At 34.7% G+C, this 24,368-nt stretch overlaps 2 pseudogenes; both read right to left on the bottom strand.

Moving 5' to 3' along the window:
- Positions 1–15,129: 15,129 nt before the first annotated feature.
- Positions 15,130–17,018, bottom strand: LOC120215827 (annotated as a pseudogene).
- Positions 17,019–19,007: 1,989 nt separating this feature from the next.
- Positions 19,008–20,376, bottom strand: LOC120215829 (annotated as a pseudogene).
- Positions 20,377–24,368: the final 3,992 nt, after the last annotated feature.

Genomic DNA, 24,368 nt, shown 5'->3' on the forward strand with positions numbered 1-24,368 from the left:
TCTATGTGAATATGAAGGTTGGTTCGTTAGCTGTCATTTTAGGGTTTCTTCGTATATACAGATGAAGAATGGTCTCACTCACTCGGCTCATGATAAATAAAAGAGTGTTGATGGCCAACTTTTTAGTTTTATTACCCTATTATTGAGAGTAAAAGTAGTCTACTTTGGTCAGTCATCGCCTTGCTTGCTGTGCCTCAATAGCAACGGCACGATCCACCATTTCTATTGGACTTGAAAAAAAATGTAGGATAAATTATGCATTTAGTACCAAATTTTTTTATTTTTTTAAAATCATACCTAAAGTTTAGTTTTTTGTTTCATTTTAGTAAAATGCCTTTAACAACTTTAGTTTTTGTTTCCTTTTAGTACCATTATACAAAAATTAACGTTAAGTTTTGAATTTTTTTAAAAGTTTAGGTACTAAAATGGGCCAAAACTAATATTTTAAGTATTAAAACAGACCAAAACGAATAGTTTAAGTACGAAATGCGTAATTTACCCAAATATATATGTGTGTATCTTTTGAATATCTCAATCTGTGTGATGCATTTAGAGATAGTAAGAAATCTATGTATTTGATGAGTTTATATTCGATTCGATTTAATGTAGTTAATTTTTTTTAAATTGCATTTTAGATAAATTTGTATGAATTTATTTTAAAATTTGATTGGATTCAAATTTAGGAAGCACACATCCTTTCTAGTGGCGGATCCACTCCTTTCTACCCTAAATTTTAAAATTTCTTCTGCTATTTATTTATTTTATTAATTATGCTTATCTTGAAATTTTATTTGTCTATCTCATACGAAAATTTTATGTTGTTAATGCATTACGCACGTGTGTTCACCTAAAAAATATTTATAGATGTTACTGATTCTCTCTCATAATAATTATAAAACTATTTTTTATGTATTTATATATTATTAGATAGAATTTAATAAATATGAGTTAATATATAAAATAGGGTTAAGTATACAAATAGTCCCCGAGTATAAGGTACTACTTTATTAAGTCTCTCGACCATTAAAAGTTACAGAATGACCCTTCGACTATAGAGTGTTGCTTTGTTGTGTCCCTTGACTATTAAAAGTTACAAAATGATCGTTAAACTATTTATAATGTTCCAAACTCGTTATTTTCTATTAAAAAATTTGACGGTATTCTAAGTTGAACGTTAACCTACTAACTGTGATATGATAAAATTTGATCCCAGAATCTCAAGCGACTATCATATCCCAATCATCATGTTAACGATCAACTTAGATAACCGCCAATTTTGTAACGGAAAATGACGAGTTTGGAACATAATGAATAGTTAGGTGACTATTTTGTAACTTTTAATAGTTGAGGGACTTAATAAAGTAATACTCTATAGCCAGAACACTATTTTATAACTTTTAATAGTCGAGTGGCTAAATAAAGCAATATCCTATAGTCGGGGACCATTTTTATACTTTACCCTATAAAATATTAGAATTAATAACACCGAAATTCTTTCCGTCATCAACATGAGTTCGTCCTTAGCTGCTCTTGTGTTAAGGTTTAAACCATGACATTTTTCTCGAATGAACAGTTTTTCAGTCGACAATGGGTGTTCAAAATTCTAGGGTTTACAAGATGCCAATCCTAGGCAAAGAGAAGTATTAAATTGAACAACTTTTGCCTTTTGGTTTCAGTTTTCTGGTTCGGAAATGGACCGACTTTAGATCTAATTACTGTATTCGACTTTGAAACAAAATCATTAGCGTTGGTCGGGTTAAGATTATGTTATGTAAGATTGTTGACTTTAATACACCATTAGTCAACTCATGTTTGAGCCATGGTTCTCTCTTTATTATATAGAATTCATGGCAGACCTAAAAATATTTTTAAGATGGGTTGTATGTATTAATAACAAAAAATTTTGTATGAGTGGACACAAATAAAATTTTAAGGTAGGTATTTTTTAATAAAATAAACAATTAACATAAATAAATTTAGATTCCAGGGTGGGCACGCCCTGAATTGTGTATACATCCGCCACTGTATAGAACCCTAATGATTAGGTTTTTTATATTAGGCAAAAGGTCACTTTCGGCCCTATAGTAGACTCAATTTATTATTATCGTATTTTTCGTTTTTACTCATCAATTTAGCCCTCGAAATTGTACAATTGCATCGATATTTAAAATATTATATATTGTTTAGGGTTTTAAGTCAAGGTTTAGAGTTTGTAGTTTATAGGTTACAGATACATTGTTTAAAGTTTGGGGTTTAGAATTTCGGGTTTTAAATTAGAGTTATGATATAGAATGATGAAATTAAACAACTTTGAATGTTAATTTGATGAGAAAATATGATATGGGCGAAAATGATAAATTGAGTATACTACATGGGCAAAAGTAACATTCGAGTCGAGTTTAAAAATTTTAGACTCACGAATTTTCGAGCACACTCGAATTTCATTTCAAATATTTCGAGTCGAGTCAGACTCAACAATACTTAAACTCGACTCGACTCATTTACATCTCTAACCAAAAGTTATAAAATGATACATATAAAATAATCAATGATTAGATATATATATATATATATATATATATATATATATATATATATATATATCCAAATGCGCAATCCCAGAAAGATAATCGAAGTGTTCAACTGTCTACCAAACAGAGGACAAAGAACGGCGCATTGGCCTCGAACGCATTTCACAAACGCCACCCCACGCCGCTATCCCGTTTAGCCGTTTCAAGCCAGCACTGAGATCACACGCACCGGCACCCTCAGCATCGGACCCCGTATGACCATCAGCTCGTCTTTTTACCTTTGTTTAGAATCGCACTCTCTGTTATTTTATTTATTTATTTACTGTGACTGTTGATGGTGGGTGGGAACAACCTTTATCGGGTTTGGAAAGAAGAAAGCTCTGTGGCTTGTGCCTTTCAAATTGGACTCAAGTATCAGCTGCACCTTTTGGATTAGTAATTCCAAACTATCTAAAATATAATTTGTTAATATAAGGTTAAAAAATTATATAAATCAGTTGTAATAAAGATATTATTAGAAGTGTAATTTTATAGATTAGATAAATTAATATTTTAAACTGAATCGAAAAGATTATCTTTTTTCGTAGCATTTCGATTGTAAACCTTTTTTTATTGTACCTGAGAATATTATAAATTTGTATAACTTTTAAAGTTAAACATACTATTAAAATTCAAGAAGGTTGCTTGACCCCGTTGTGCCGTGGTGTGCCGATCGGAACTACTAAATGCTTGACCCCGTCGCAGGAATAATTTTTTTAGTTTGAATAATTTTTTTATTGAAACTCGTCACGTCTTTTATACTGTAATATTTGTCGTAGATCTCTAAATAATTTATTTGATACTGTAACAAGCAGCTCATAAAATACCAAAAATAAGTAATTTAGGTACATATTTAGAAAAAACGGTATAGTTTGGGCACTTATTTTGATATTAAGCCTTTAATTTAAAAGGAGATAATTTTGTTTGAGGTCGATGCTGTTGTATGATTGTATCCTTGTGATAGGATTTTCTGGTTCATTGGTAACAATACTTGAATTATCTTAAAAAATTACTAAAGTTTTATTTGATTAGACTAAAAAAAAATTCGTGACGCACTGCAGACGTGGAAGCTCTGATCCATATAAGAGTAGAGAAAATAATCTCAGTGACAAAAAATGTCTTATAATATACGATTTTAACCAACTTTTTTTGGATTTGCCAAAATGACCAACTAAATCGCAATGCGATCGATAATTCGCAACGCGATCTCCGGTATCGCAAATCAGTTTCTAGATTCGCAACGCGATTTTGACTATCGCATTGCGATTTCTCAAATTCGCAAATCGCAATGCGAATACGTAAATCGCATTGCGAATTAGGAAAATCGCAATGCGATTACGTATATCGCAATGCGATTACGTATTCGCATTGCGATTTTCCTAATTCGCATTGCGATTTACGTAATCGCATTGCGATTTAGTAAATCGCAACGAGATTCTGATTATCGCAATACTGAATTTCAAATTCGCAACTCGATTTCTGAATTCGCAACAAGTTTTAATTTCGCAACACAAATGTTTTGGGTATATAACTACGCAGCAGCAGCAGCAACTCATAACCTAAATCCCTAAATCGCAACTCATTCCATCTCCATCTATCACTCTCTCTGGCGACATCCTTCCCCATCCGGCAACATGTTTTAGTTTCGTAGCTCGTTTGTTTAGTAAATTAATTTACAATAATGAAATCATCTAATGTTGATCATGTTTGGATAGATTTGTGTTTTGGAGGGTCATGGGAGAATGCTCATGGTGTTTTACAATATATGCCTTTACCCATGAATCTTCAACTAAAACTGTCATTAAAAAAGTTAACTTATGAAACTCTAATGTTACGTGTTGCAAATAAATTGAATTAGAGCCCCTAAGTGGATTAGGCTATCTTATCAGAGAAATGGTAAAGTTTATTGTTAACCGACAATGAAGATGTTGAACGATGCATTGCTTACATTAGTTTTCAAGTGATGATGTTACATTGTATGTTGTTGAACCTAGAAGTAGTGAAGTTGGGTCAGTAGCGGGTAGTAATCAACTAAGTTTTTCAACCCCAGTTTATGGTGCTCAAAATTTAATGGTTCCACCACAATTTCATCACCAAGCAAATATTGTTTCACCACATTTCCAATACCAAACACAATCTCAAAACCCACAACCTTTCCCTAATCCAAATCCCAATAAACTTTCAGCACCAAATTCTGGTTTTCGTATTGACCAGTTAGACGATGATGAGCCAACAAAAAAAATTGTGAGTACTAGTCAGTATTCAAAATTTGATCTTGGTCAATACCCGGACTTTGATCTTGGTCAATACTCGGATTTTGATGATTTTTCAGAAGAAGAAACAAACCATGCGTGTAATGATTTTGATATTGGTCAATACCCGAATTTTGATGATGAAATTGCCGTTGCCGAGGAAGATGTTGTTGATGATAACGAGGAGGAAGTTACGACTGTAAATGAACATGTTGAACATCCATTCTGTAATTCATATAACACTGAAGAAGAAGAAATCCCCAAAGAAAAGTCCCCGAAGAAAATGCCACGGGAGTATAACTGGAATATGCCAGAATTACTTCAGATACCGGAAGAAGAGTTGGTAAAGATAGCAGTTGATTGTTACACAAAAATTATTCGTATCAAGAAAGATGATTGTTTTGATACAAAGGAAGACTTGAAGATAGCTTTGTATACGAAATGTGTGGAAGATGGCTATCAACTAAAAGTTAACAAATCAAGTAAAGATCGTTTCGAAACAAGGTGTATGATTGACAAAAACTGTATGTGGCGTATGATTGCAAAGAGGATAAAAGATTGCGAAATGTTTCAAGTTAGGACTTTTATTGATAAACATACATGTTCAAGAACCAAGTTTTTCCTCACCATAGACAGGCAAACAAAAAGGTGTTGGGTGGTTTTCTGGCTGAGTTAATGTTTTGAATGGTAGGGTATATCGGGGACATGAAATTATAACTGACATGAATGCTCGGTTCAAGATTAGTATCTCATATTCTCAAGCTTGGAGAGCCAAATGTTATGCCTTGAAATTGTTGAGGGGGTCGCCAGAAGCATCGTTTGCCCAACTGCCGGCTTATTGTCATAATTTAAAGATGAAAAATCCTGGGTCGGTAACTCATATCAAAACAGATAGAGATTGACGCTTTAAGTTGTTGTTTATCGCCATTGGTGCTGCGGTTAGTAAATCAATATAATTTTGTTGACTCATTTTTGTTAGTTACATGCATTTCACATTTAAATGATTATATTTCTTGTGTATATGATTTTGTAGATTCGTTCGTTTATTAATTACATGCGCCCAGTTATTATAGTTGACAGAGCACATTTAAAAGGTCGATACCTTGGAGTAAACTTATTAGCAGTAGCCATGGATGCTAACAATGGGATACTGCCAATAGCTTACGGGGTTGGCAAATCTGAAACCTCTATTTCATGGACATCGTTTATGGGGCATCTTAGGGATTGCATAGGTCCTATTAGCAATCTGACAATCATATCCGATAGGGCAAACTCAATTGACAACGCTGTTAGAAGGTGTTTCCCAGATGCTTTTCATGGACTTTGTGGTGTTCATTTGTATAGAAATCTAAAATCAAGGTCTGCTGGTATAAAAAATCACAAATGGACATACTGGAAGGCTGTAAAAGTTTATCGGGAAGTGGATTTTAATAAGCATATAAACTGTTTAAGACGTGTTTTGCCTCAGTGTGCTCAAACACTAGAAGATTTCGGGTTTGAAAGATGGTCAATAGTACATCAACTTGGAGCAAGATATGGTTTCATGACGTCTAATAGTGCAGAATCAATCAACGCTCTAAGTCGTCATTCCCGGAAATTACCCATTATTATGTTAATGGAGTTTTTTTCGAGCCTCTATTCAACAGTGGTACTACAAGAAAAGAAACCATGCAGGTATTATTTCTTTAAATTCGTAACTTATCATATATTTTACTAAGTATTATTTATTTAAATTTACAGGAACATTAGAACATCGTGTTACACCATGGACAGAAAAAAAGATAACGAAATGTGTTGTGAAGTCAACGTCATGGAGAGTTGAACCATGTTCAAACACTTTGTTTGAAGTACTAGATAATAACTTAAATGGCCTTGTCGATCTAAATGCAAAGACGTGTAGTTGTATGAAATGGCAAACATCTGGTTATCCGTGTGGCCATGTTATAAAAGTTTCTCTTCATCTAAACCAAGATGATTCAAGCGCATACGCTATGGATTGCTACACTACAGAAATATATCGACAGACTTATGGCGAGATTGTCTACCCTATTTCACATTCTTCTGAGTGGGACATACCAGATGACTTACAAACAGTTTTGCCACCAGCCATGGACAGAAGGCTATCTGGCCGACCAAAAAGTCACGATCGTATACCGTCTAAGGGTGAAGAGAAGAAGAGATCGACATGTAGTCGGTGCAAGGAAAGTGGTCATACAAGGTTGACATGTGGATCACCAGTGCCATCACAATCATCTTTTTCTCTACCAAAATATGGATCCTCATCAAAATCCAAAGCTCATATGGTGTCAATCAAAAGGCAATCAAAATCGCAATTATCTTTAAAATCCCAATCACAACCGGCTTCACCTTTTGGGACTGTTAACATAGGTGATTTTTAAATGCAAACGTTGTATTATATGGATTTTATGTGTGAACTTTTAACATTTTCAGTTAGGCATGTATTAGTAACTTGAGTTTGAAAATTGCTATGATCTGTTCAGTTGTTATCACTTATTAGGCATTCATTTGACTATCGCAACATGGAAATGACATTCGCAATCATCTTAATGTCTATCGCAACGCGGAAATTACTATCGCAATGCGAAATGAAAATCGCAACGAGAGAATCGCAATGCGAAATGAAAATCGCAACGAGAGAATCGCAATGCGAAATGAAAATCGCAACGGGGGAATCGCAAAGCGAAATGAAAATCACAACGCGAAATGAAAATCGCAACGCGAATTTAGTTTCGCGTTGCGATTTTCATTTCGCATTGCGATTCTCTCGTTGCGATTTTCATTTCGCATTGCGATAGTCATTTTTGCCTTCAACATAATGCAGATTGAAATCAACAAAATCAACCATTACATTTCAATCAATTAAACAAGCACAAATAAGAATTATGTTCACATCAATTAAACAAATCAACTTTTACAAATCATATTTTACAAATCAATTAAACAATCAAAAAAATAAGCAATAATTCTTATTTCCTCATCTACTATTGAATCAACTTTTGCAGCCATACATCATTTTCACACAGCTCACTTCTGAGATTAACCTGCAGAAACCAAACATTGCTCAAACACTTTCTACACATCTAAAACCTACAAACAACAAATTATTGAATTCTAGGTACTTAACCAAACATTTTCAAACCAAAAGCCTATAAACTTACCAATTGTTTATGGATATTTTTATAACGCGGATGCAGGTAGACAACGTCTCGTATATATCGATCTAGCCATATAATGCCGAAACCACAAGCCTACTGCAACTCTATCTCTATCGGTGGGAGGTAGATACTTTATACTTCCTGTGATCAAACGCTCCAACGCCAAGCATACGAGAGGACCACAATCCCTCTGGGTCCATTCGTTTGTTGTGGTGCGGTCTCGTCTCTGCTAACTGTAATATTGAGCTTCTTTGGCTTCTTATTTCCAGAACGAGTCCAATAATTTATCGCATCCAAGAATTTAGCCAAATGAGAGCTCCATCCCTTAATAATATCTCTTAAATTAGCCAATGATATATAATTTATCATGCTGTCTATACTATTGCTATTAAGCCTTAAGGGATGGGAGCTGAAGCTCGACGAGAAGCCAATGTTTAGTTCCAAACATGGATAAACACATGCAATCATAAGTAATAATTTATTCATTTGCGCACTTATTTATGAATACCTTTAAACTCAATCTAAAATAAATACTAACCTTATCGACCTCCCACCATGCAGGATAAAGTTTAGCTTGTCCATTGCCCAACGCAAATGATTCTCGTTGATTCTTCAAGTGAACGGCGTTAAAAGACGTCGGCATAATTGTATAGTATATTTCTTTTATTTTCCTTAAGTTTCCTAATTATTAGAAGACGTGACACCAGCATCGATATGTTGTTTTACAAAAAAATACATATATTAGTAACTTACATAAATTAAAAAAAAAATAATCAAATTGAAATATAAGAAAAATATAAGACTTACCCCTCCATCGAAATAGCCATTGTCTTCGACCCTATAATACGCCCCACCAAGACCGATCAAGCAACAAATATATATCATTGAGCTTGTATATGTCAGTTGAAACCCTGGCCCTCATGTAGATAAAAATCAACCGCGGTCTTAGCCCAAAGGGTGTTATCCATAATTGTGTCCGGTAGTTGTCTCCTCTCCATTTCAGATATCAGAATAGTACTGGCTGGTAACTCATACGAGAGCCAACTATCATCCATCATGTCTGGCACGTCAGAGGGTTTCTCAAGAATCTTACATATGACGCCATGTGAATCGGGCTCTTGAATGGTGGGAGGGACCTCTTCAACGATGGCAGTGGCCTCTTGAACGGTGGGAGGGGACTCTCGAGGAATGATAGGGGCCTCTTCAATGATAGGAGTGGACTCTTGAGGGATGATAGGCGAGTCGGGCTTCTTCTTGCGGTGTCTTCGCACTATTGGGGTGTACGGAGACTTAATAGCACGTGCACGCCGTCTGATGCGTGAACTCTGTCGTGCAAGAAAAACCCGACGTAAAGCATCCACCTTATCGGGCCGCTAAATAATTAAATACAAAAATCAGTAAATAAACAGATATGATATTTAAACAATGAAAACAAAGACAAATGTGTTTCAAACTTGCATTGAATTCACCCAAGTCATTATTCTATCATAGTTCACAAAATGCATCAGATAACAAAGACAAATATGTTTCAAACTTGCAACACTGTCAACTTAGTATTTGTCTTTGTCTATTGGTTGAAGTAATGCAATTCATTCAAGTTTCAATTTGCAGAATAGTTTCTGGAACTTAAAATCGCAACGTGAAAAATGACTATCGTAACGCGAAACGAAAATCGCAACGAGAGAATTGCAACGCGAAATGAAAATCGCAATGAGAGAATCGCAATGCGGAATGAAAATCGCAACGCGATTATAGTTTCGCGTTGCGATTTTCGTTTCGCGTTGCGATTTTCATTCTCTCGTTGCGATTTTCATTTCAACCAAAAGACAAAACAGTGTTCCTAAAATATAGTTTCAAGAATAAACTATTTCTTCTTCTTCTACAAATTGAAACTTGAATGGATTGCATTACTTCAACCAAAAGATAAAACAAAGACAAATACTAACTTTAGAGTATTAAAGAATACACAGTTTAGCAGAATTGGCAGCAAACGAACAAATTTACTTTCAACCAAAGGACAAAACAAAGACAAATACTAACTTCACATTGTTAAAGAATACACAGTTTAGCAGAATTGGCAGCAACCGAACAAATTTACTTTCAACCAAAAGACAAAACAAAGACAAATACTAACTTCACAGTGTTAAAGAATACACAGTTTAGCAGAATTGGCATCAACCGAACAAATTTACTTTCAACCAAAAGACAAAACAAAGACAAATACTAACTTCACAGTGTTAAAGAATACACAGTTTAGCAGAATTGGCAACAACCGAATAAATTTACTTCAACCAAAAGACAACAAAAGACAAATACTAACTTCGCAGTGTTAATAAACAGTTTAGCAGTATTGGCAGCAACCGAATAAATTTACTTACCTCGTTGCGTAGAGTATGAACCTCATTCTGCAACGATACTACCATCTCACGTAGAGCGGCAACCTCACCACGTAAAGTAGACACCTCCACACGCCATGCACCATCGTTATCGCGTAGAGTACCGATCTCCTCACGCAAGGCATTGACCTCATCACGTAACTCCCTTGACTCATCCGTGGAGGGGAGGTGGAGAACAGGGAGATAGAAGTCGTGGCATCTTTGTCGGTCGCCTATCATGAGGTGATGGTGGAGAAGAGGCTCGATAATGTGACGGGATAGGTGATGACTCTCGTTGTAGAGGTGTATAGTCGGGTCGATCATGTGATGGCTCTGGGTGAGGTGATGGCTCTCGAAGTGGAGGAAGTGGAGGTTGTTCATCATTCGTGCCATCAAGAAAACGCTGACTAGCTTGCCACCAATCAGTGGCAAGCTCAGCCTCCGTAGGTGTCAGTCTCATTAATGGAGTGTTGGCCTCCTAAAAATATAAAAAACTCAAACAAAGTTAAACGTCTACTATAAATAACTTGTTTATATATGATTGTATTTGTGTTAACTTACATTATTTATTGTTGTATATGGTATTAAGTCTTCCCAATCCAAAGACGTTTCCTTCCAGGAAATAGCTCTAGGAATATCATTTGAAGTTTTAATGCATATGTCCGTATGATGGGGAAAGCCTCGAATATCCAAATCTACAAACAATAATAACAAACATTAGTAATTGTTAAATAATTAATTATAATTTGAAAACATTATATAGAAATTCTACCTAAAGGCCCAAACAAACCTGACAAAGTGTATTTCGACCCATCGCCACGCAAACTTTTGCGGTCATCAAAGGCATACGACAACTTAGTCCAGGTAGCTTTCCATATATACGAACCCCACGGAAACAGATTCCATGCATTTAGGTCCTCTACCAATAATATTAGCTCCTGAGAAATAGGTTGTCTGGCCTCTCTGCCTAAAAAGCTGGCATACAAAAGTACTAGAAGGCATACTCGGACAACATCGACGTCATTCATCCGAGTAAAACCATCTTTATTAAACAATTTCTTCAGGTCGTCGACATGTAAGTTCGGCTTCTTTATTGATCATCAGGAAAAACCTGGATAACCATGATGGGCAGGTGATATGACGAGTGTACCGGCCTACATCATCGTGTCCGAATCGTAGACCAGTGATTAAGCAGAAACCTTCGCCCAAAACAAGTATACGCCGGTGGAAAATGAAACCATATCTCTTCCTCACCACGTTGTATACTGTCGGGTAGATCGCTAGTCATGGTCTGAAGCCACAAATAGGTCAAATTAGCATCTCCACCCGGATGATGTACTCTCAGCCATGGCCCGAAGCAGGTTTTCCTCAAACAATTTTCTTTGTGCAGGTGAAAGCTTCGAAGCAATTGTAGTGGCTAGGCTAACTTTATTCTTTAATGTCAATGAAGCCGAAAAAAATTTCTACAAAAACAATAAACATACCAAGTTAGATATACCAAAAACTACACTGTGAAGATATACCAAAAACAATAAACATAAATAGTAGTTTATTCTTGAAACTAAAATTTGCAACACTGTTTTGTCTTTTGGTTGAAATGAAAATCGCAACGAGAGAATGAAAATCGCAACGCGGAAATGACTATCGCAACGCGAAATGAAAATCGCAACGAGAAATTAAAATCGCAACGCGAAATGAAAATCGCAATGAGATTTTGGTTTCGCGTTGCGATTATATCGTTGCAATTTTCATTTCGCGTTGCGATTCTCTCATTGCGATTTTTATCTCTCTCGTTGCGATAGTCATTTTCGTGTTGCGATTTTCATTTTCATGTTGCGATTTTAAGTTTAGAAACTATTCTTCTTCTGCATTACTTCAACCAAAAGGCAAAACAAAGACAAATACTAACTTCACAGGGTTAAAGACTAAACAGTTTAGCAGTATTGGCAGCAATCGAATGAATTTAATAAGAAATCTAAGTGAAATGGTTAATCTATTATTGAAATTACCAGTAAACTTATCATCAATTTCAATATGAAAAACCTAAAATAATGCAAAAATTTCAAAATAAAAAATAATTAAAAAAAACTAACCCTCGGAGGTTGATTTTCCATTTTTGAATGATTGTGAGGGATTTCTGACCGTGAATGGTTGTGAGGGATTTCGCCGGAGATGGGGACGGAAATCTTCGGAGATGGGGATGGATTTTGCCGTAGAGAGTGAGAGATGGAGATGGGACTGAGTTGTGATTTTAGGTTTTAGGTTATGAGTTACGATTACGGGATATACTGTGGATGGTTCAGTTTCCGATATATTAATATATTCGTGTTTGGAATTTGAAAAAAAAATACGCGTTAATACGAATGGCGCTATGTAAATCGCAATGCGAATTAGGAAAATCGCAATGCGATTACGTAAATCGCATTGCGATTCTGACTATCGCATTGCGATTTACGTATTCGCATTGCGATTTAGGAAAATCGCAACGCGAATTTGGGAAATCGCAATGCGATAGTCAGAATCGCGTTGCGAATCTGGAAATGATTTGCGATACCAGAGATCGCGTTGCGAATTATCGATCGCATTGCGATTTAGTTGGTCATTTTGGCAAATCCAAAAAAAGTTGGTTAAAATCGTATATTATAAGGCATTTTTGGTCACTGAGGTTATTTTCTCATAAGAGTATATACTATTATTTAGGAGTGATCAAAATTCGACTCGATTTAAAAATTTGATTATTTTATTCGACTCCAAAAATCTTAACTCAAAATAACTTTGAGTTGTAACTTCATAAACTCGACTCTACTCGAAAAAGTTTTAAATTAAAATCGAGTTGTAAAATACAACTCGAAAAACTCAAAATTTTTAGTAATTAATGGATGAATTTTTAAGTTTAAGCTGAGTCATTTAATTCTGTATGATATATGTATTTCACATATGAAAGAAATATATATGTATTGTATTTTTTTAATAAAAAATCAAATAAGAATGTATTGTTATATATATATATATTATATGATCATAAAAAATCATTTAATTAATAATATCATAATATTATAAATATTGTAATTAATTTAAACACAAACTCAAAAATTCAACTGGACTCGAATTTTATAAACTTGATTCGACTCGAAAAAATTTTAAGTCAACTCCGAGTTATAAAATAGGACTCGTCAACTCGAATAAATAAATTTTGTTTTGCTTGACTCGATCGAACGTTCACCCCTACTATTATTGATGTATGATTCAAAATAAAAGTTTATATAGAATAAAACTCTTTGCAATCTTAATTCTCTTTCTCATCAATCAATTAGCCTTATATATATAACATCTATTAGGATTATTAATTAAACTATCATTAATCGTAAATCTTTTGTAATTTCGATAATATATTTTTCTTATTCAATTGTAATTTTATCTTTTAAAGTTTTTTTACATAAATTTTATATTTTCTTGTTTATTGTAATCTCATTTTTCACTCGTTTTTATTCTCAATATCTATAGTTTTTGACCAAAAAATATCTATAATTTTTTTATAAAAAAAAATAATTTTTCATATAGGAAATGTACGAAATAATTATTCTGCACGTATAGCTCGCATCTCTTCATCATTTCTCAAATCATCAAAAGACAAATTGAAAAGACCCTTAAACTTTCCATTTTTCAAAATTTACTTAATTTATTTTTTATTTCATTTTGGTACCTCACTCTTAAAAACTTAATACATTTAGTACATCAACTTTTTTCAAAAATTAATGTTAAATTTTGAATAATGATACTAAAACGAAATAAAAATTAAACTTTAAGTATAGTTATAAATTTTTTTAAAAATTTAGATACTAAACACATAATTTACCCTAAAAACGTTATCGGTGTGGAAATAAGAATGCGTGTTAGTGAATATATATATATATAATCAAACCTATGTTATTGCGCAAATAAGAATGTGTATGTATAAGGCTTTAATTCAAAATTCCATTATTCCGTGGACTGACCAAGCAACTGATATGAATGCTAAGAGAGATAATAGAGATAACTTTAAAAGCTTACATCGTATGCTTTTACGCGATGTCACCAAGTACATATATCACATAGATTGCCCTTAAAAGAAGAGTTTTACATTTTTTTTAGAGTTTTGTTAAATCTGATACTACATATTATTTCATTTAATGATTTAATATTTATAAGTATATTAAAGTATTATACATTTATAAAAAATATTTCTTTTGTAATGGCATATTTGTGCAATTTATTTTATCATATTCAATGTTGTTTTCGTACGATACAATCATACCATACGCATAATTATAAATCAAAGTTCTAAGAGACGAAAGACACCAATATCATAAGGCTCCAAAGTCCAAACAGAAGATTGTTAAATTGCCAGAATGAAGAACATCATCACTGTTAATGTTTCTCTTTACATTTTGTTCCATGTTGGTTTGGTTCAAGCACCAAACATCCCAGGTAAGGACCTTTAATGTCATTCTTGAAGAAACAATGATACTAAAGAGAGAGAGAAAACGAATACCTCTAATAACCGCAACAAATCTCCGACCTTCCGGGACCACAAAACCTCTTCCAATCTCCATCTACTAACTTTTCTTTTCCATTATTATTATTTCTTATTTTTGTGACCCTAATTACTCAATCGAATATACGTCCACCATACCTGTAAACTTCCTACATTATACAATACTTAACCAAGGGGTTCAGGATTATGACCATGGACATTGATCTACAGCAAGCAACCGTGTTATATGATGATCTCCCATGATTTACCTGGTCCTGGTCTTGAGGTGGTCCATGAACTCTCCTGCTCCGTAAGTGCATGGCGAAAATGGCATCGATGCCCGTAGGGACAGGCATCACCAGCTAGGACCATCCTGCAAACCTCAGTCTTGTAGCGAGGGTGGCGGATTACGGGGCGCAGCTCTTTGATGCCGTGAGCGAATTGGCAGTGATCGCCATAGGGACAGGCACCGGTCTCTTGCCATTTGTTGCAGAGTTCAGTTTTGAACATGCCTTGGTTGTAGACCTCCAATTCAAGCGGCTCTTCCTCCTCCTTCCCTCCCTGAACGTACACCTTCTGCTGCACATTCACTTAAATTGATTAGCTAGCGCTTCTACTTTAAGCACAGGAGAACCACAAGAATCAAATGCAAACCTATTACTGCTCGTATTTACTATACACACTAATCATTCCCCTTCCCAATTTACGGCTGGTGGCAACAAGGCCATTGTTGATAATAGATACAACAATACACAAATCTTAAACTTCTAAACAGATTTCTTGTAAGGGTAACAAGTTTGGGACTATTTCACTAGATTTCAGTTACGCCGGAAGTAAAAGAATCTAATTTCTAAATGGCAGAAAATGTGAATCTCAGTCTTATCTTATATATAATAATGCTCGCATCTAACATACTTGAGTTTTAGTTGGTTTATTGCTTCATTGCCAAGCCAAAGAAGGCATTCAAAAATGAAAGAAAAACAAAGAGGAAACTATTATTGCTATTACTATTAAACAGCTAATTTTTTACTATATTTCAATAAATCATATAACACATCAATTAAATTTTATTTAATAAAATAAATTCAGCCAATTTTATTTTGGACGATGTGTTATCATATTCATATGTATTCACTTATTAAATATAAATCCATAAATATGAAACAAAAGATATACTAATTGCAATAACGAATTTGCATCAAACAGAATAGAAAGATTAAAAGAAAAGGAAAAATAAGCTCACCGCTCCACTGAGTTGAGAGGTATTTCCAGTCCGAGTAGGTTCCACGAGTTTTACCACGATGACTCGCTCCAGCTTGATTCATCGTCTTCAGAAACCATTAGACCTAACGGAAATGCTCTTAGGCAACATAACCCGCTCCACGTCCCCCGCACCTTCCATCACGCTTGTCGGACTCTCATCAGAAATATCGCCTCCTACAGTGTTACCACCGAGACAAAGTCCTTGCAACGCGTTCGCCAACTCAAACGGCGAGGTGTCGTAATCAGACGACGAGAAATGGTTCTGAACAGAGGCTTGGATCAGCGCGCTGAGTTGCTTGTTGAGGTCTCGGTTGACAGATCGAAACGAGGAATTCTTGACGGAGTTCCTCCGCTTCCCTTGCAGCTTCACGGAGACGAGTGAGGCAGAGATTGTGGCGGTTGACCATATCTTGATGCTGCTGCATGAGGATGCGAGGATTGTAGAGCGAGAACGTGGAGGCGGCGGAAGTGGAGGATGAGGTCGTGGTGGAGGAAGAGTAAACTCCATCGCTCTGGTGATCTTTCGGCTGATTGCCTCCGAGGTCGCCATAGACGGTGAAAAATTGTGGTTTGCATCTGCAAATGAATAACATAAAGATTACAAACAGTATATGAATCAAAAATTATCGATCGAACCAGAAAATTTGACGCTCACCTGAACCTTAACCGTAACACTTCCGATTTTTCTTCCGATCAGCGGAAGAGAGAGAATGTGAGAAATTTTTTATTACTCTGTTTGGATGGCGGTGAGAACTTGAGAAATGGACGACGAAGGACACTGGGTTTATAGCAAGAGGGAATTGGAGGGAAAAAGGGAAAGAGAAAGTTCGTTTTCTGAAACCGTCTAAACAGAATTACCCTTTTGTCATGTAGTTATAGTTTCTCTACCAAATCGATTCTCATATTCTTTAGCATTTCTTTAAGGTATTTAAGTCATTTAATTAATCTAAACTATAATTGATAAATTATAGGTAAATACACAAATGGTCTATGGACTATAGGATAATAATTATTAAGTCTATCGACTATTAAAACTTGCAAAATAATCCTTTTACTGTTAAAAGTTCTAAAATAGTCACTCGACTATTCATATGTTCCAAATTTATCATTTTCATTCAAAATTGATGACAATCTAAGTTGGACTTAACATATTGACTATGACCTGATAGTCGTTTGAGATTCTGGGATCAATTTATCATATCTCAGTTAGTAGATTAATGCCTAACTCAAATTACCATAAATTTTCAACAAAAAAGAAAAATTTGGAACATAGTTGGGGACCTTTTTATAACTTTTAATAGTTGAGGGACTCAAAAGTAACATTCTATAATCAAATGACTATTTTATAACTTTTAATAGTCAAGAGACTCAGAAAACCATCATCCAGGGACCATTGTACACTTTACCCTAAATTATATGGGAATGAAGATTAAACGTCGCTGGATGATGTGGGCCGTTTGATTGCATCATGATAGTTTGACGGTAAACGATTTCGTGGGTAAGAATCAACAATGGGACATATTTATACATCTTATATATATTTCAGCTAGGCTTCTATTGGGTTCAAATTTATTTTGGTTATAATTATATAATTGTATTTATATGTGTACGTATAATAGATGTAACGATTTAACTTATTTTTAAGATTTTATCGAAATAATTATATATATTCTTGTTATTTTTATTTAATTTTTTTAAAAAATATTATCATCTCGAGTATATTATACTTGCCTAGATCAACTTGAATATACAAGCGTAATAAAATGATGGAACAAAGATACATAACATAATGAAACTAGGAAAGGTACATGAAATGGCAAGGGCTGGTTGCGGTTAGAGAGGTGCATGATTATATGAATCGCTTGCAATTGAAGCTAATTGATATGGTGATTTTGTGTATATGGGGAAGAGAGCTTTACAAAATTACCAAAATTTTGCATCCCATTTGGAAAGATCATGAAGTTATCAGGGGTGAATTGAGGGGTGTTAAGGTGTGGTCGCATCCTCTAAAATTTTAATTTTTTTTATATTTTAGATTTTTTTTTTGTATTTTCTATTGATTAACTAATTTCCCATCCTTAAAATTTTATAATCCGTATTCCCTAAAATTTTTAATATAAAATTTTAAGTTCGCTCCCCTTGACATAAATTTTTACGCTCCGTCCCCGGAATACATCATTTCCCTTATTTATTTAGGTGTTTGCTTTATCACAACTATAACCACCTCTTTTCATCCATTTTTAATGGTATTTTAAAATTTTTAATATAAAATTTTAAGTTCGCTCCCCTTGACATAAATTTTTACGCTCCGTCCCCGGAATACATCATTTTCCCTTATTTATTTAGGTGTTTGCTTCTTTATCACAACTATAACCACCTCTTTTCATCCAATTTTTTAATGGTATTTCATATATAATTTCAAAACCCTCTATTCAATTACCAAAAGATCTCTCCCAATCAAAAACCCTTTTGAGCCATTGTCATGGTTGTTATGTTAGGCATGCACATCTGCTCAATTGATAAATACATGATCTTTGTTGGTAATCAAACATTTAAGTTTGTCTTTCATTTTCATTTCAGTTAGGGCATGCTACTGCTTTAGTTGACGAGCACTTTGCTTTACCCACGTAGCTGTTGCTGGGGATTTATCAGGCAAATGCACATTTTTCTTGTTGTAATAGTGATTCGGGATACACCAAATTTTGATATAGAGACTCAATTTTAAGATATATGAGATATTATGTATTGAATCCTTTGTGACCTATATGTTTATAGTAGATCGTTATTCTTCTCATCTATGAAGGTGGGCAAAATCGAACCAAGATAAATACATGTTTCAAGTGGCACTAGGTAATCACTTAATGAATTTGGGTAAGACTGGCTAGAGTCTTGAGATTAATAGGCCTAATCCGAGATTTGTTTCCACCCCATAAAGCCTTGGAGATAAGCTTGTCGGTATGTTGTGTTGGATGGAAGTAATCCCAGAACAAGTACCCTTCAGGATTTTGACAAATTTTATATCCTTCTTTGCCGCATTGCAGCTGCCCTCCAAGCGGTCCATTTCCACAACAAGCACTATTAACATCCGAGAAACCTGCACATTCATACAACCTATCAGGGTTTGACCACTGGTCTCTCAAAAATTGGGTTTCGTTAAGTGACTTTCATGTACCATAATGAGTTGGAATTGCTCGGAAGTGCTGGACGGTATCATAAACTGCACCGTAGACAGCGGTGGCACCGGTGTGTCTTGTCGGGATATTGTTTACCAATTTCTCCAATGCCTTGTTGTATTTCTTAACCATGGCATTCATCTTTCCGTAGCAGCGATCGGTAGGGACACCAGGTAAGAGGGTTCTTGCCGGAACGCACCCTCCGGGCCTAGTGAAAATATGGCGATTCTACGAGCGCCGGTATTGTAAATTTGGTCGATTAGGTTGCTTACTTCTTTGATCATGGCTTGCACGTAGGCGTCCGGATCTAGTGTTGGGGGGTCAAATGGGATGAAGTAATTGAATATGTCATTGGACCCTGATTCCAAGAAGAAAAGAGATCTCTCTACTACACTTTTGTTTATCTCCTTCTGATCCACTAATGTTTGGAATTGTCGTAGTTGTTCTTGGATTGATGTCACTCCCTGTTGCATGCCATGAATAAGAACAATATTTCATTCGAAAACTTATTTAATTGTCGCTTAATTCGATATACAAGCCTAAATAAGAACGAAGAATGTGTAACAAACCAAGTCTTAATTGGTTCCGGGCAGAACACCGCTGCCGGCGCTAGCAAAGTTGATTCCGTTCGATGGGTAAGCTTTCGTACTGCCATTCATCACCGCCATCTGAGCCTCCAAATACGGTTGTTGCATTCCGATGCCGATGAATTGTGCTGCATGCATGCAATCCATTTTTAATCAATCAAAATAACTAAACAAAGGATAGAGGAAATCAACTGAATTAAGTAGGGAGCTAGCTCACAAAGGAAATCAGCAACCGTTCTGCCATTAGTGAACCTGCCAGTAGGAACATGGTGGGAAAATGCGGAGCCATAAGGTGGGAAATCCGCCTGCACGCTGCAGTTTTTGTTGAGATGATTGTTCCCGGCGTCAAAAACCGAGTCCCCGAAGATGATAACCGCAGGAACATCTCGACACGACAAAAGATCGATGAAGACGACGACGAGAAGATTAAGTAGATGAGCGTGAAGCTTCGTCTTCATCTTCTCCATGTTGACAGAAAAGTTACGCAATGAGGAGACTGTTATAGACTTATAGTACATGAAAAGCACAAAGGAAAGAAGAAAAGGTAGTCATCAAATGTGAGTAACGTTCAAAAAGAGAAGGGAAAAGGACGAAATGAATGAAACTGAAATGCACGAGGTTGGTGTTGGTTGCAGAAAAGGCTGCTTTACTTAAATGGTTATTGATTTCTCGAGAAGAAAGTTTAATTATGAAGATTGTTCCTCATATAATGGTATTTTTCGTTTCTTTTTGACAAGATTCTGCTTGCCATTTTGATGAAAATTGATCACTTGATTCCTTCCTATCTACATTGATGCGAAGGAGGTTTTCTGTGACGTCAATCCACTTTGGAAAAACCATGCCGCCATTGGGTTTTTGTTGCCATTGGTGTAGAGGACCTAAGAGAGCCCACAACCATACGGGCTAGACCTAACAAAATAAAGCTTAAATAAGAATATATTCTTGAATTGTTTATCCTTATTTTTTATACATGTTCATATAATTATTTATAAACTCGATTATCGACTCTTTTATAAGTTTATGGAAGTGTTTTTAACACAAAATTTTGTTTGAAACGCAAATGCATTCTCAAATAACTCATTTCAGCTAAAAATTCACGTTTGAAATGTTAATATTAACTCAAACCAATAAGTTGAAAAACAATGCTTTTGTATTAGAAAAACTCGATTGGAGAAATATTTCTAAACGAATCTTAAATTGAACATGGTGAACTTTAAAGTTCAAACTATGAAACTTAAGAGCTTAAGGACCATGGGAGGACCTTCATGGAGTCAAGAAGACCCTTGGTCCCCGCCTATTATTTTTTAAGTATTAATTGATATTGAAAAAAATTATATTTTTAAAAAAATAAATAAAGAAAATTCTATCTGGCCCCGCAATTAAAAAAATCAAATTTATAAAAATAAAAAATAAAAAAATATTTTAATTCTGCTATAATAAATTCCTAGTTTTACCTTTGTTAAGGACTAATGGTATAATTTCACCATTTTCTTTGTCTTGCAAAATAAAAGAGTAAAAAAACGAGCGTTTGTTGCCGAGGGGTCTCAAACCCGTTCACCTTGGCATTGGTTCAGCCATGCCCTTTCCACATCGTCTTGGTTTTGGCCGAGTTATGAACCACCCCGAAAATCCTGTTAAACGCTCCTAAACATGTTAGTGAATGTTAAACGAACATTTTGACGAATATATGAATCAATATGTTTGCGAAAACAAAAGAACACGAACATGATATTAAACATTTAGATTAACACGAACACATTCATAAATAAAAAAAGAACACAAACACAACTTTATTTGTTCAAGCCCGATTCATTTTCACAGGTAAGCATAGAGAGCTCATATCCAACCCTAGAGGGCAGCCAGTAAATAACGAGGATGCTCAAGAATCAGGGCATGCGGGAAAGCTCAATTCTGGTACAAATAATTGTCTGGTTTTGTAGCCATAAATGAATATATATATATATATATATATATATATGTATATAAGCGTATATATACATATAGTTTGCTTTACAATGATAGAAGAAAGGGGGCCATGGGTCACGAGGCCACTGCCAAGGAACATCTTATCAAAAAGTAATGGGTAGCTTTTGTAATTTTGTGCAAATTGCATCTTCCTTAGAACCAGCCATCACATGCCTCGTTTGCTAGCTTCGGGGAATTTCCTTGAGTGGCCAAAAAGCCTGCTCTTACTTAAATATCACAGGCAAAAAAATGGGAATTTTCCCACGATCAACAACTTTCATGGTTTGCACGAACCAAATGACCTCGATAAAAGGATTGTTATTGCTTAAGGTCCCGAATTCGAACACCAAGAATGTTAGGAATATAGACGATTAATGTCAAACGATAAAGAATTATTTATGAATAGATACAACCTAAAATTTACCTCATATTAATAATAAAAAAGCTTTCATGGTTCACCTAGTCTGTGGTGCCTGATTGATTTCCAAATTACTTGATTTGCTGGAATGTGATATATTGTCCCTTCGCTTCTCCTCAGTTAATTGTCTAAATATTGTTTGTCCCATCCTATTTTAATCATACTCTATTTTAATCATAAAAGGTTAAGATCTCGAATCGATCCAACCTAAATCAGAAAATGATTTGAACAAATAACCAAAATGATTCAATTAAAATTTTTAGATAATCTAAACCTGAAATGATTCATGACATGAAGCTAAAGTTAAACTGAATCAGTAAAATAAATTAATAGAAATTTTACAAAAATATAAGATAAATTGAAATATGACATAAAACATTATTAAAAATATGTGTAGTCACCATTTTTCAATCGTTATTTTAACATATTATTATTATTATTATAAAATATTATTATTATTTATTTACAAACTTTGGGCTCATTACTCGGAGCCAATTACATGAAACCCTAACCCAACACCTAAACTAACATAATCTAACCCTAACCTTAATGTGCCTCTTCAGCCGCTGCCCAAGCTTGAGCCGCGTCGTCCAGTATCTTCTCTCCTTCTAGCTGTGCCGGTCAGTGAAGCCGCCATCAAACCGGATCTCATCAAATCCAAGGCAATTAAATGGTCTCACCTACCCGATTGAGAGGCCATCCCTGTGTGGCCAGTTTCCATCATCAATAACCATGCACAGTGGATGTCAAAAACCTGTGGGATTAAATATTTTTTATTGTAAAAAAATCGCATAAAATCTTTGTAAAAAATAGGGTATAAAACTTGGACAAAGAAAAGCTGGAAGGAACTTCTTTCCTCCCCTCATTTTCGGAATGCAATAGAAAGCGAAAAAAAATTGAAGGTAATTTATTTTTTATTTTCCAGCATATTTCGAATACAAAAAAATATAGTAATAAAAAGGAAAGTGAAAACCTTCACCGGTTTTTGTGGGTCTCGTCGGAGTTGTGGCTTCGCCGGAGTAGGGAGCCCAGAGGTCGGGTCTTAGTTTAGGGGGTATTTAGTCTTAGTTTAGGTGTTTTTTACTCCGATTTAGGTTTAGGGGGTAGATCGGGGTGTTTAGATTTTTTGGGGTTTTTTAGGAACTTAGACAACCGTTCACGGTGGCTAGAGCGGTGGTCGGAGCGGCGGTGTAAGTTTCCAATGGGGTCGCCGACGAGAGGGAGAAGAGCGAGTTGAGAGAAATGAGAGTTTTATTTTTGGATTTTTAGTTACAAATGAAAAAAGAGAGATAGAAAGGCGTTTTATATAGTGAAACTTTAGGGGTTAATTTGGATTTAATCCCTCTAATGATGCCGTGTATTTATGTTTTGGTCATGTGTAGTGTCTGTTTTGCAATTATGTTCAATGTTTGTGGCAATAGTTTGTAATAAATCCATTTTTGGTATACTGTGTATTTTCAGTTTAATAGTCAGTGATAATCATGCTTTAGTTCCTCTGATTTTAGCATTTTTTTTACATTTAGATCACTGTCCTATTGCTTATCTTTTATGTTTAATTTCAATTTAGTCACTGCAAGCTTATTATTATGTTTTGGGTAAATTTTTGTTTATGGATGTTAATTTCACGTTCATTCCTGAGCACAAATATCAGTTAAAAATGCTTATTTAGGATTTTCACGAGATTATATGTTAATTATTCGACTAACCTATGGAAGACCTCCAAATACCTGGAGTATCCTTTTGAGGGTTATTCGAATAAAATGATGTTAATATTAATTTGTAATTTACTTATATTTATGATATACCGAGTCAATTAGTTATATTTTAATTGTTTTAAATAAATCTTTCATTTATATATTTTATTTTTGACACAATTATCTTGATAAGTAAATATTTATTATGTATTTTATTTACTTTAGCTTGTTACTTTTTCCATTAGTTTATTTATCTATTCGTTGCTTCATATGAATATCTAATCTATTTTATATACGTGTCATTTGTTATTATTGCACTCATAAATTATGCATTCGATTATTCGATCTCCACAAGAATACAAGACAATGTTGTCTTGCGTCA

Source organism: Hibiscus syriacus, unplaced genomic scaffold, assembly GCF_006381635.1.
Source record: "Hibiscus syriacus cultivar Baekdansim isolate YM2019G1 unplaced genomic scaffold, ASM638163v2 tig00110156_pilon, whole genome shotgun sequence".
NCBI lineage: Eukaryota > Viridiplantae > Streptophyta > Magnoliopsida > Malvales > Malvaceae > Hibiscus > Hibiscus syriacus.